The 12,883-nt window shown below is 35.1% G+C and overlaps 1 pseudogene; it reads left to right on the top strand.

The window, feature by feature from the left end:
• LOC121327100 overlaps positions 1-12,883 on the top strand; it is a 173,447-nt pseudogene that overhangs the window by 151,408 nt on the left and 9,156 nt on the right.

The following is a 12,883-nucleotide window of genomic DNA, read 5'->3' as shown; positions in this document are numbered from 1 at the left end:
TTATTAAATCACATTACTAAAATCTGAAAAGAAAACCCAGAACAAACATGTTTGCCATGTTTTATGGAAATCAAAGAAGAAGAAAATAAAAGGACATATAATAAAGCAAAGAGAGATTTATTTTTAAACTCTTACATCACTGGCAATAGAATGCCATTGGGATTCAAATTAGCATTGGTATGTTTTACAAATGCGTTGTTTTACAAACGTGTACTAGACTTGGAGCATTTTTGTACAACTGTAATAAGGTATTTTTAGAAACATGTGTTGTTCACCAAAATGTTTTAACTTTGAAACCTATCTGCATCAAGACAGCACATAGAAATAGTTTGGAAGCTGTGACAAGCGCTTCGAAACAACGACAGGCAACACTGATTGGCTGATAAACTAGCATTTTTGTTTCGTTGACGTGCTGCCATCACACAACACAAAACAAACAGGAAAGAAACTATTTTAAAAAAAGAGGATTTTTACAAAAATGTTATCCCAAGTAACTGGATAATATCTAATATACTTCGCTGCCCCCTTTCTTTTTGAGAATTCATGTTACTACACCAGGTACAAAAAATTAGAATATTTCCATATATAATTAGAATGACATCTTTCAGGACCTGCAACACAGGAAGTACAAGCAGGGTCCTAATTGTTTTACTCTGACCCTTCACATAGGAGTAACAGAACAACGCTTTGGTTTGAACTTGCGACTAAACTATGAAATCCTTTTGCTCTGCTTCTATATCCATTTAACAAAAGCTATAACAGTGGGTTATTGGAAATACTGGACTTGCATTTTGCATTTCTGCCCTATCGTTTTCCATTATATTCGGTGCTAATTTAATTTTGTTTCTGGAGCTTACCGATGGCCTTAGAAATCTCTCTATGGCTGAACTACAGCTTGCATTGACACCCTGCCACACTTTTCACTCTATAAATAGTATGCATGCACTTTAGTGACATGTACAATGACAGAAGATAGAGCAAATGTTTGAGAGTTTGTTTTCTTTGCAAAGAATTGAAAATTCCACGGGAGAGAGCAAATTCCGTGATTTTTTTTCTGGTCATGGAATCCTGGAGGGCATGGGCTTAGATCCCAGGGGAGCATGGGGGGTTATATATGCACACCACTTTTTGGTCGGGGGGATGACATATGCAATCTCCCCACCCCCACCCAGTTTTCAAGCTTAATTTTACTGTAATTCTATATAATATTTCTTCTTTTTGCTTCTCAGCATCTGATTTTATACCAGCAAAAAAATGTATAAAAATGATCCGATAATTCTGTAAAACTGTACGTAGTACTAAAAAAACTTTACACCCGAACTGTACTCAAGCAAACACCATTCCACATTGCTCTGCATGATAATGTCGTGCTTGATCGGATGAAGCAGCAAGCAGGCTTCATCATGTCCTTCTGAAGAAAAAACTAATGAAACATAAGACATCCCATCATACTTTCACCAACCACATCCACCTTAACAGATACCTATGAAGATTTTTGGTCGGATTCTGTTTACTTTATTTGTTAATTTATTTCTGTATGTATTTATGGTTTTTTGTTTGTTTGTTTTTTTATTCGTTATTTCGTTCTTTTAATTTTTACATGTTTTCACATCACATGTAGTAAATATCAGGGTCCATAAAGGTTCCTGAAATCCTGAAGTGCTTGATTTACTTTCATAAAAAACTAACGGTGTGGCATATCGGCAAAAGAAAAGAAAATAACACACAATTATATAAATGTTATACTGCAGCAAAACCCCTACCAGGACACAACACACATCTGATGCCCTCAATCCCTAAGGGTGTCCTGAGGGCATCAGATGATTCTTAATGGTTAGATTTAGGGTTAAGTATTGGGTTTGAGAGTTGCCGAGCTCAGGAAGTGAAAGATGGGAGTGCTTGGCAAATGCCCTAGAATCATCTGATGCCCTGTGGCAGAGCAAAGCTCTGCCCTAAATTGGCAGAGATGGGGTTAACTTCCCCTACCTGCCTGGGTTTATTATGTTCAGGTGGCTGGGGTTGATTAGTTGATTAACGATCAATCAGCGCCCAGCCACCTGATATAAAAGGAGGCCTCTGCTTCTCATTTGGAGAGAGGGAGCTGAGGAAGCAGGTTGGTTTTTTTGGGTTTGGAGAGCTTGAATCCAGTGAAGGCATTGCCCAGCCTGGAGATTGTTATTTTTGTAAATTTTGCTTTTTTTGTCTTTCTTTGTGTTTAAATTGTTTTGTTTTGGCCCTTGTGCCCTTTCATTTTGTGTTTATTTATAATAAAATAGTTATTTTTTTGAACTGCAGTCTGTCTCTGGGCCTCTATCCACTCGCCAGCCTGCCACATGCCCACAGGACCTTTGCACTGGTACCCAGACCGCCATAGTTTTGAACAAAAAAACTTCACGACAGGTCATGTCTTTACTCTCCGCAAGCACTTCCCCTGTAGTAAATTCTTCATATGTGTTGGAAACCGTACCAGTCAAATCCTACTAACACTCTGTAGTTTTGTCTGTTTTATTTTTGTGTACTAGTTTTATATATAAAATATATGTGAATATATTATTAATATTTAGTACATACATTTGATTAGCCTTAGCTTGCCTTTTCGAGTGTACAAAGTAGTCTTTCTTTACTGTACGTCTCCACTGTTGAAAGTTAAGTGCCTTCCCTTTTGACCCACAGACACGAATAACACTTGCTTGATTTTACAGTGAATTTTAGAAAATGATTGAGTGTGAGCAGCCAATCAGCTTCCGGATCTAGCGGGCTTCTATTTTGTAAAGATGCCAGCTGGAACGTTGAAGTGTTTAACTGTGAATTATATCTTAAATCAATCCGCGCATAAAGACATTCTAATCTACAACTAATTTGATAACATAAAAAACTACTTAAACATACTTTCTGACGCTGGTCTTGAGACAAGCAAAATAATGTCTAAAACAAGACATCGTAATGAAGGCCCAAGTCGCACCTACTAGAGAGCAAATCAACAGGAAAGACACGATTGGTCCACAATTCTGTCACCAGCCAATCCTCTCTACCAGCTTGAATGATGCCTCGTCTCCAAAAACAAGTTTCAAGTCTGACTCAGTACTATACTGACTATTCAAGAATTGTACATGTCCAGATAAATTATAATAAGAGTAAGACCCCAATAAATAGTGACTATTAATTATAATAATTTCTAATAGATATATTATATTATAGAGTAAGCATATTATAAATATAATATATATAATAGTTTATCATATTATATATAAGATATCATATATTAAGAATAGGTAATAGTCTATAAATAATAATAATAATAATAATAATAATAATATATATAATAATAATAATAATAATAATAAATAACATTTTCACTATGTATGACGTTTTTCTATTCTAATTATGTTTGAGACTGTTTTCCTCAGTGGAAGATTCCTCTCAATGTGGGATCTACCATGTGGTAGATGACCTTAACTTTCGTTCGCACCCTCGCCTACAACTCAGGACTCCAGTCACAGTCATCTACCATATGGTAGAGCCCACATCAACAGGCTCTATTGCTTAAATAAAACTGAACACTTTTTTTTTACCTGCTAATCAGCTGTTGACATAAAAATGAAAATAGCCATCTAGGCCAGCTAAAGCAATATTAAGACTGAGCAATCACCAAGTGACAATTCCGACAGTTTGGACAACACAAAAACATCAGACCTACAAAGAAGAAGTCGGTGCCAAACCCAAACTAAAGCAGCAATACGTGGACATGAGCAGAGAAACTCCCCCACAAGCATTAATTCTGTTGATTATCCTGACTTGGCGTAAACAACAACATCTGGAATACAAACAGAAATATAAATAGCTGTTTTCAAATGGTGCTGTCGTGATGCAAGTAAATTAAATACTGTCTAAGGGTGTGTTCACAAAAAAATGTAAAGATTTTTAAATAATTAATTTATATAGACCTTTAATGAGACATAATCTAAAAACAATTAACAGTAAAACAATGTACTGTATTTGTTTCATTATGTACAATCAAAACACTAGTCCTTAAAAAAAAAAAAAAAAAAAAAAAATCCTTAATAACATTGTAGATGGCATTTAAAAATGATATATGTGGTAAAGTCATGCAACCACCCCCACCTCCCAGGATTTTTATTTATTTATTTATTTATTGCATACCTACATCTTTTTCAAACCACTTTAAACACTATCTCCAATGGTTGTAAATCTGAAATAACCTTTTTGGTAATAGCTACTTCGATCCTCAGTTAATGAATACATTTGACATTTATCTCGCATCTCATGGTTGGTTTATAATGAGGCTTTCGTTCTACATATTGTTTTAGGCTTGGCTAAAATATTACTGGGTTAATGTATTAATGCAAAAATGTATCAAAATACCAAATACAAACTATTTTGGATAAACTGTATTTTAAATACAAAATACAATTGTATTTGGAAAATACCATATCAAAATAAAAAAATTCCTTTAATAAATTTTTACAGTTTTCATAGGTCAACCAGACTGATGTAAGAGACCACAAACAAAGCGAGCAGGTTTTCAGACAGATCCCCCTGCTGGAGGGACTAGGTAGCTGTTGAATTTGTTCTTCTGACACTTGTAGGTGCAGTTGATTGTTGGAAATGTTGTTCTTGTCAGCAGTATTTTTTTGTGGAGATAGTAAGTCAAGTGCTTTCACTTTGCACCCATTTTTTTGCTGCCACTCAGACTTTATTACATTCATTTAATGTCGTTGTTTTTGTAAAATGTGTAATAACCAACATGTTTCTAATTTTTTAGCATGACAAAGTTCTTCCAGAATTAGTTCCATTTATTTTCCAGACTTTCCTTTTGTTGTCATTCAAGATAAAGTTATTTGTTTTATATTGAGCAGGAGGTCATGAAACTGCCCCCAAGTAGTTATAGTACAGAATGATACTTTAATGAAAAGCTGCAATAATCTAGATTTTCAGACCCGTCTTGTTTCAATTTATGCCAATAAAACGGCTGGAATTGATGTGTGAAACAAAAGCAATAGAATGGCAATCTCCCCTGTAATTAAGCCTCATGTTCTGAACTTTCATTGTTACTCATTGTCTGAGGAGCTGTGCAGTTTCAGTTCACAGAAAAGGGATGGATGTTACTGTTATGGTACTCAGGTGTTTAGAAAACAGTTGAAGTGTCTTAATCTGTCCTGTACTGTATCTGTAATCTGTGTCTTAATCTATACTGTATGGGACTGAAAGCCCCGCTATACCTGCAGAGCCTGGAGCAGCTCCAGGACTGGGATGGACAGAGCCCACCCACCCCTCGCCAGCAACAGGGGAAACCCATGCCCAAGATAGCAGACCTCATGGGAAAGGTAAGCTTCACCCTTGGGTAGAGTTAGGTTGAGCCTGGGCCAAATAGACCAGTGGTATCCACAGTGTTCGATTGAAACATGCCTTTTGTCATGCTTAAACTAATGTATTGGTGTATTTGGCAAGATATGCTTCAATGCAAACATTTTTTTTTTTTTTTTTTCATTGTGATGGTTACCCATTCAATATGATGGGTAAATTTAGTTCTAAGTAATGTCTGAACTACACTTTCCAACCTTTCAAAATGTAATTGCTTTATAGATAATATTAAAGCATATGTTTAATGAAATGACAGAATATAATTTATGCAGTACATATGGTGAAAAGTTATGTTTCATGGCAGTCATGGGGACATGACATATTCATAAAAAGTTAAATAACCCCAAATACCATATTGATCCACTAAAGTATTTTTATTATAAGAAGTGTGTTTCTCTGAATGTGTCCTTTGGCAGTTTCTAGTCATTATTTTCCTTTGCTTTTTGGTGAAACTTTTGGTGAAAGATCAGGGATGACACAAGGTAGCATTACACTGCTTAATCTTTCACAGCTGCACATGGCAAGAGTCCTGCTTCTGAGAAATTACTTTCAGTTCATTTATTTCATTTGATTCAAATTTTAGAAAATGCCACTTTTACCTTTAAAGCAAGCCTGCAATGTTGTATATGAATTCAAATATATGCTGTACAGTACCGGTACTGTGTTTGCCAAAATTTCATCATGTAACTGGAAAGTGGTGGGTGTTTAAGGCTTGTAGCGATATGCAGTGCTGTGTGTTAATATGCTACAGAGTTATAAAACTGTCAGGCCACATTAAACAAAAACTGAAAGGCCTTTGAAAGTATATGACAAGGCCCATCCTGTTTTTATTGTATTTGGAAATCATAACAAATCAAGTGCCAGCTCATTTACCTGGTTATGCTTTTATTTGTGTTTTAAAAATAATGTTTGCCATCTGTTTGAAATTAAAGTGACTTTAAAACACGAAAAATCTAATTGGATATACTGCAATTTTTAAAGACAAAATTAAAATAACATACATTCATTCGCACATGCATACAGTACACATAGCTTTCATCTAGAAGTCGTGTAGCCTTTCGTGTTGCAATTATTATAATGTTTTTCTATGAGACATTTCTTCAAGATCCGTGGTATTTTAAATGAAAATCATGTTTTGAGTGTTTTGAGTTTTGTATTATTGTTGTGTTTGTTATACCTTGAATTGCATCTCTAATGCACTGACATTGTATTTGACAGCTTGATTGTATTAACATAATTGACCAGCTACACTTAACATAAATCCTTTTTTTCCCCCCATGTAAATTAGATTAACATTTTAATTATAAATATATAATACATTTCCAAAAACTGCAGCCTTCCTAATAGATTGATTGAATACAGGTAATTCAATTTGTATATGACAGCAAAGCATGTAATAGATTTTACTGAATTAAACTATTTAATGGATTGTTGTTTTTCAGAAGTTGTCTTTAAGAATATACACATTTATAAATAGATATAAATATACAGTACCATAGTTCTCTATACAAACATTTGAAATACACTTGAGAGAGAGAGATTTCTTAATATAATCTCCATCTGTCTTGTAAATACAGCATTACGTGTTTTGAGTGATCATAGTCAATTTTCACAGTGATAGAGAATAATAAAAGGTATTATTTTTTTATTTTTTTTATCACACAATGTGGCAAAACTGTGACACTTTAGAATTTGCACACCACCAGTGATATGATCTGAACTAAAAACGATTGCCCAGCATCAGTTCATTCACTGTTTAAACTTACCAGTGTAAGACTTCTGAACTTTATCATGCCTTTCAGGGTTTGACCAGAATAGGAACAAACAGATGCATACAAAGGCTTATAAGATTAGACTGCCAGATATCATTGGTTTGTAATGTGGTTGTTGTGGCTGAAATTCAAAGTTGTCTAAACCTTCCCACAGTAGATTACAGACTGTACTGTGTATGAGCATGGACCAAATTCCACTTAAGGCGCTGTTTTCAACCCATCCAGAGAACAAGAGATGGGCAGTAGATCACAAGGTGACCATTGTTGTTTCAAGACATGTCAGTGGCTAGTCCAATATATAATAGTATAATAATATACTGTATGTAACATAAGAGTAAAGTTCGACATAAAACTTCAGCATTATTTTTGAATGGTACTGTACTGTACAATATGTAACACTGTTACCTGGAATAGCTGGGTTGCTTAAAAACATTTTTCTTGTAGGAATATTGTCTAAATACTACAGTATACTTTTGTATGGGAATGAAGAAGCACTGATACTGTGAAATTAAGCGCCTGTCTTTCCTCTTTGCTAATTTTGGCTCATGGTCTTGCCAAACACGAAGGAGAGCGGTTGCCCCAGGTGGCAGGCTGGACTGGAATTCAGGTCTTAAATAGCTCTTTGGCTTGCTGTTGAACCAATATCAAGCTTGGCAAGCCTGCCGCTCTAATGAAGCCTTCATCTGTACAAGCCTGCCTCTCTCAGCTGGAGAGCTGGGACTGACTAAGTGGTGATTAGAGTCAAGAAGGGGGGAGACATAGACACAGAAACTATACTAAAAGGCTTTCAGTGTGGCTATCTGTAATATTCTGTAAGCATTTCTGTTAACACTTTATTTGCTGAAGCAGCTCATTGCAGCTGTATTGTACCATTTTCATAAGCGCCTCAGCAAATATGTGAGTACTTCACCCAGAACATCAGGGGCAAGATAAGCCTGTAGCAATATTGAAATATCATCTTGACCTTCACCTACTTGTACCGGGGCTAGGCAATATAACAGTTTTTACGTCCACTATATTTCTGTTCATATTTAAAAAAAAAAAAAAAAAATCTGTATGCTTCTTTAATGACAATTATCAAGATTCAGTCAATATTTGATAGAACATCTAAATTTAATATTCAAATCTGTGAATGAACCCAACATACAACATGAATGCAGCTAGTTATTTCAAACTGGATTAAAACGCATACTAGGACGTTCAGTCATGCTGTAGCTGTTCATATGTAATACCTTTAAATGATCGTACTCCTTTTTTTCTTACCTTTTGAACATTTTTTCATTTCATTTTGTGGAGGCATATGTTTATACACGCCAGGGCTGAGCTGAACAGTTCATTTTCCTTAAGGTAGTGCTATGCAATGCTAAAGGAGTAGTCTTACCATTTATGTGGCATTTATTAATAACAGTATACAATATTTTTTAATTTTTAAACTTTGTATGGTACCTTTTCTACAGTCCACATGATCGAAAAGCAGCTAGACCATTATGCGTGTATATGTGTGTATAGTGAATTGCTTTTATTACAGATTTCTAAGTGTGCTAATCATAATATATCTGTCAGAATGTGGTCAGTCGGTAGCTAAGCAACCAAAACTAAACTTATTTAAGCAATGAAACTAATCGAATCACTGAAACAGTGTGCTTTATTATGATATGCAGTCATTTTATAGCTAATGCATATGAATTTGAATGTTTTAAAAAACAACGCTTTATGAGAGTTGTCACCATTCTGTATGAAGCCTTAATTCATTTTATGTCACTTTAGCTTGAAGAACACCCACCTGTTGTTTTGTCACAGTATGTGAAAATCTCATTACAATTTTTTTATGTATTTATTTATTTATGGCAGTTAGACAAGCATACCAATTACAATAATGTTTATCCTGCCTGACAAATAAAAAGCCACTACAAATGAAAGACAGGGGTTTAAAAGCAATGTTTTGGAGAAGACAGCAGTATTCTGGATTCTGTTGGATTGTGTGAGTTTAGCTTCACCCCTGAGCACTAAGAGAGCTCAAATGTGAAGTCATTTGTTCCTCTTGCCAGCTTCTTTGTGTAACCTTTCATTAGCAGCTCCTTTTAATATGTAGGGGACTATCATTCTATATTCTGTGGCGGCTTGGGATAGATGCAAATTAGGCAATACAGTTGAGCAGCTCAATCAAAACGTTTTTGAAACTATAAAGCCTAATGTGTACCCTATAAAAACCAGCTCCATTTGAGCTAATACTGTACGAAATTGAACATTAACAGATACTTTTATATTTGGAAAAAATAATAGATTTATATAAACAAGACTGTATTCAGATACATGTAGTGTAATCCCTCGTAAACAAGCAACATGAATCAATTTAATGTAAAACAATGAAAATGTTTGGATGTATTGAATAGGCCACATTGATTCTTTACTCCTCATTTACACAGAACATATTGATACTGCTTTTTTTGGGGGGGGAGTACATCTGGCATTCTCCAAGTGGGTATTAAGACGCTTTTTTGATTTTTAATTAGATTCCATTCATTAACTTTGCATACAAATTGTCCCTAGAGCCTGTGCTGTAGTGTCAGATGTACCGAACAAATGTTTTCAAGATATTCTAACACTAGAACCACCACGGCAGTCATGTTGACGGTTTAAGGTTTTCAAATTTAAATTACTCTGAGTATCTGAAAGTTATGCAGTTGTTCATTTATGACTTTTCCTAAATACATGTATTAAATACCCTGACGGTGTTTGAAAGGCAGGATCGTGAAAGGAAGGAAGTGTGTCAAAGTGGTTTGCAGTGCGCAGGTGTACAAATGATGCAGTGCTCAGGAATGATTTGAAACAATGCAGTTCATGGTTAAACAGCTCTTTATTGGCTGATAAATAGTAGTAACTGGCTCTACACACCGATGTGTATCGCTCAGTCAAACCACGGGGTTCAGTCCTGAAATAATAAGACACTAAACAAGACACAACAAATACAGACACAGTCACTTAATCCAGTAGTGAGTGCTGTTTGTGTTGGTGATGCAATAATAGTGAACAATGGTGCAGTGCAGTCCGGGTTAAATACTGGCTTTGTAGCGGCAGCACCCGAATAGCTTAGCCGACTAATAATGACAAACAAATATTAGTTAATACAACAAAAACAAAATAACATGAAACACAGTTTGGGAGGGAGATTGTTGACTAGCAAAAGCAGTCATTTTGACTGCCTTTTACAATACATGTTTTTATTTTGAATATAACTTACAATATTCTATTTTTACACACACATATATATATATATATATATATATATATATATATATATATATATATATATATATATATATATATATATATATCACACAAGCCTGTTGCTATCTCTACCCCCACTAAGCTTACCACTTTACCTGTATTGTCTCCTGCAGAAGCTGCTGGCGTGCCAGCCATGAAACCGCTTCACCCGCAGCAGTACCAAGGACAGCGGCTCCAGCTGCATCACCAGCACGAACAGGCTTTCAGGAGACTGGGAAGGATGGCACTATTTGGGAAATTATAAATCCCAGTGTTGATGCTGTGGGAAGACGGGCTGCACAATATGTTTTGACTGAAACCTCAGGTAGCATGCCGGATGCAATGAGCAACATCGATAGCACTCTCGGTGCATTTCATTTGTTGATTGATATGCGAATGCTACACCACATTCAACACTATATTGTAGCAGAGGCATATCAGATACAAAATGATGATTGACAAAAGAGTTGGAACAGTGAACAAAGCAAGAATAGAACTTCCACCATCTGTGCAAAACCTGCAACCACATCTGTACTCCACTACAATTTTGAAACACAGTGACTGTGCTATGCTAACTGTTTACAAGTGCAAGCCAGTTCTCAGCTCCCTTCATATGTTGACGAGAGAAAAAAAACGGAGACTGTGGATTTCTACAATGACACAAAGTACAGAATAGGTGGCACATCAGCACTCAGTGAAAGTCGGTTCTCGTTGGTGTCCAGTTGCTGTATTTTAAAATGTACTGAACCTGGCAGGCATCAATTCCTTCTTTTTGTACAAGGAATGCACCAGGGAAAATATCAGTAGGAAACATTTCATCTTGAAGCTAGCCACAGAGATTCAGCAGAAACATTTTGATCAGAAAACTACAAAGCAGCAGGCGAATGCAGCTCTACTGGATTCGGTGCTACACCCAGTGGCACATGCAAGAGAAAACAATGCCAGGTAGCTATATGCAATAAAAATATGTCGTATTATATCTGTGCCTAATGTGAAAGAGCAGTATGTGGTAAATACACAGGAAAAGTTGAGAAGAGTTATGTGGATTGTGCTACTTAGGGTGCTACTTTGAAGTGTGTTTCCCTGAAATTGCCTTTACTTTACATACTGGGAATATGTTAGATTATTTTCTTTTTTTAATGTTACTTAAAAAATAATAATAATAATTTCATTTTTACAGTTTTGTATGTACATATACCTGTTTACACACTAGTTTCTTTTGAAATGTTTATTTTGTTATAGTTCTTGATTTTGTGAAGTAGTGCTTTATATGTGGTAAGTTAAAAAATAAACCTTTTTATGTTTAATTATTCATTTAAATATGGTGTTTCGGCTGTGCAGAAGTTTGATATGATTTGCTTGAATAAAACTTTTGAGTTGTATCCGATAGTTTGTCTTTCATTTTAATATTGAGGTTGTTTAAAATGTAACAGTCATAATGACAGCTGGCAGCTGTTCTAGGTATGAGCATAATCGTGGTGGTTCTAGTGTTAAAATTTCAAGAGGGACAAACGCAGCACTGTGCTGAGAGGTACACTAAGGTGACAAGCTATCAGTTTCATATACTTTTTAAAATATAAATCTCTTGTAACTCACTTGTGAACATTGTATTTTATAAAATATAATAATGCCATTCACATTGAAGTTTGACCTAATATGGCTGCCACATTGAGGTCATGTGACTTTGAGATGTGTGTATCATACTCTTTATTCTCTGATCCTCTAGATCAAGTTTGGTCGTGAGTATCATGAGAAAAAGATCCATTCTAGGATGTGTGGCTGTTTTATTGTATACAAATGATGCTATTTGTTTATTAAAATCTTTATTAAAACTCACATTTTTACATATTTAGTATATTATTATATAACACAATTATACATTTTATACTTATTGCATATGCAATACGTACTAAAGTATTTGCTTTGTGTACAATATGTGCTTCTACAGTAAACAAAGGATTATATTTAAATGAACGCCAACTGATGTGTGTTCATTAACTATTATGTCTTCTCAATAATAATCAAGCTTCATTATTTCAAAGGCAGGCTTATCTTTTGAGCAGCTTTACAGTATGTATAAAATCACAGGGGGTTATTTATGTATACAGAAGAAATGACTGTTGAAATTGCATGCATTACACTACTTGCTGTGGATGTTGTATGAATTTTAACTTGCTTCTGTTTTACAGTGGTAGTGGCATTTTTGACAAGCAGGTGTGAAGTAATTCAATGCATTTTTCTGTATTTATTATAGCACGAAGATTTAGAGGAAAAAGCTCTTGACACATTTGTTATTTGGACAATATTTCATTTCGCTAGCAGTGGTGCTCTCTGATTGCCTGGGACACGTGCTTAGTAGATTATGCATAGCTGCATAGCACCCAATACCTTCATTAAAATGGCCACAGTTCACCAGTTTCGGTAGCTTCAAATGAACTTGGAATGTATTATTATACAACAAA

The sequence above is a fragment of the Polyodon spathula genome, chromosome 14, assembly GCF_017654505.1.
Source record: "Polyodon spathula isolate WHYD16114869_AA chromosome 14, ASM1765450v1, whole genome shotgun sequence".
Taxonomy (NCBI): domain Eukaryota; kingdom Metazoa; phylum Chordata; class Actinopteri; order Acipenseriformes; family Polyodontidae; genus Polyodon; species Polyodon spathula.
This window is presented reverse-complemented; position numbering and strand designations above follow the sequence as displayed.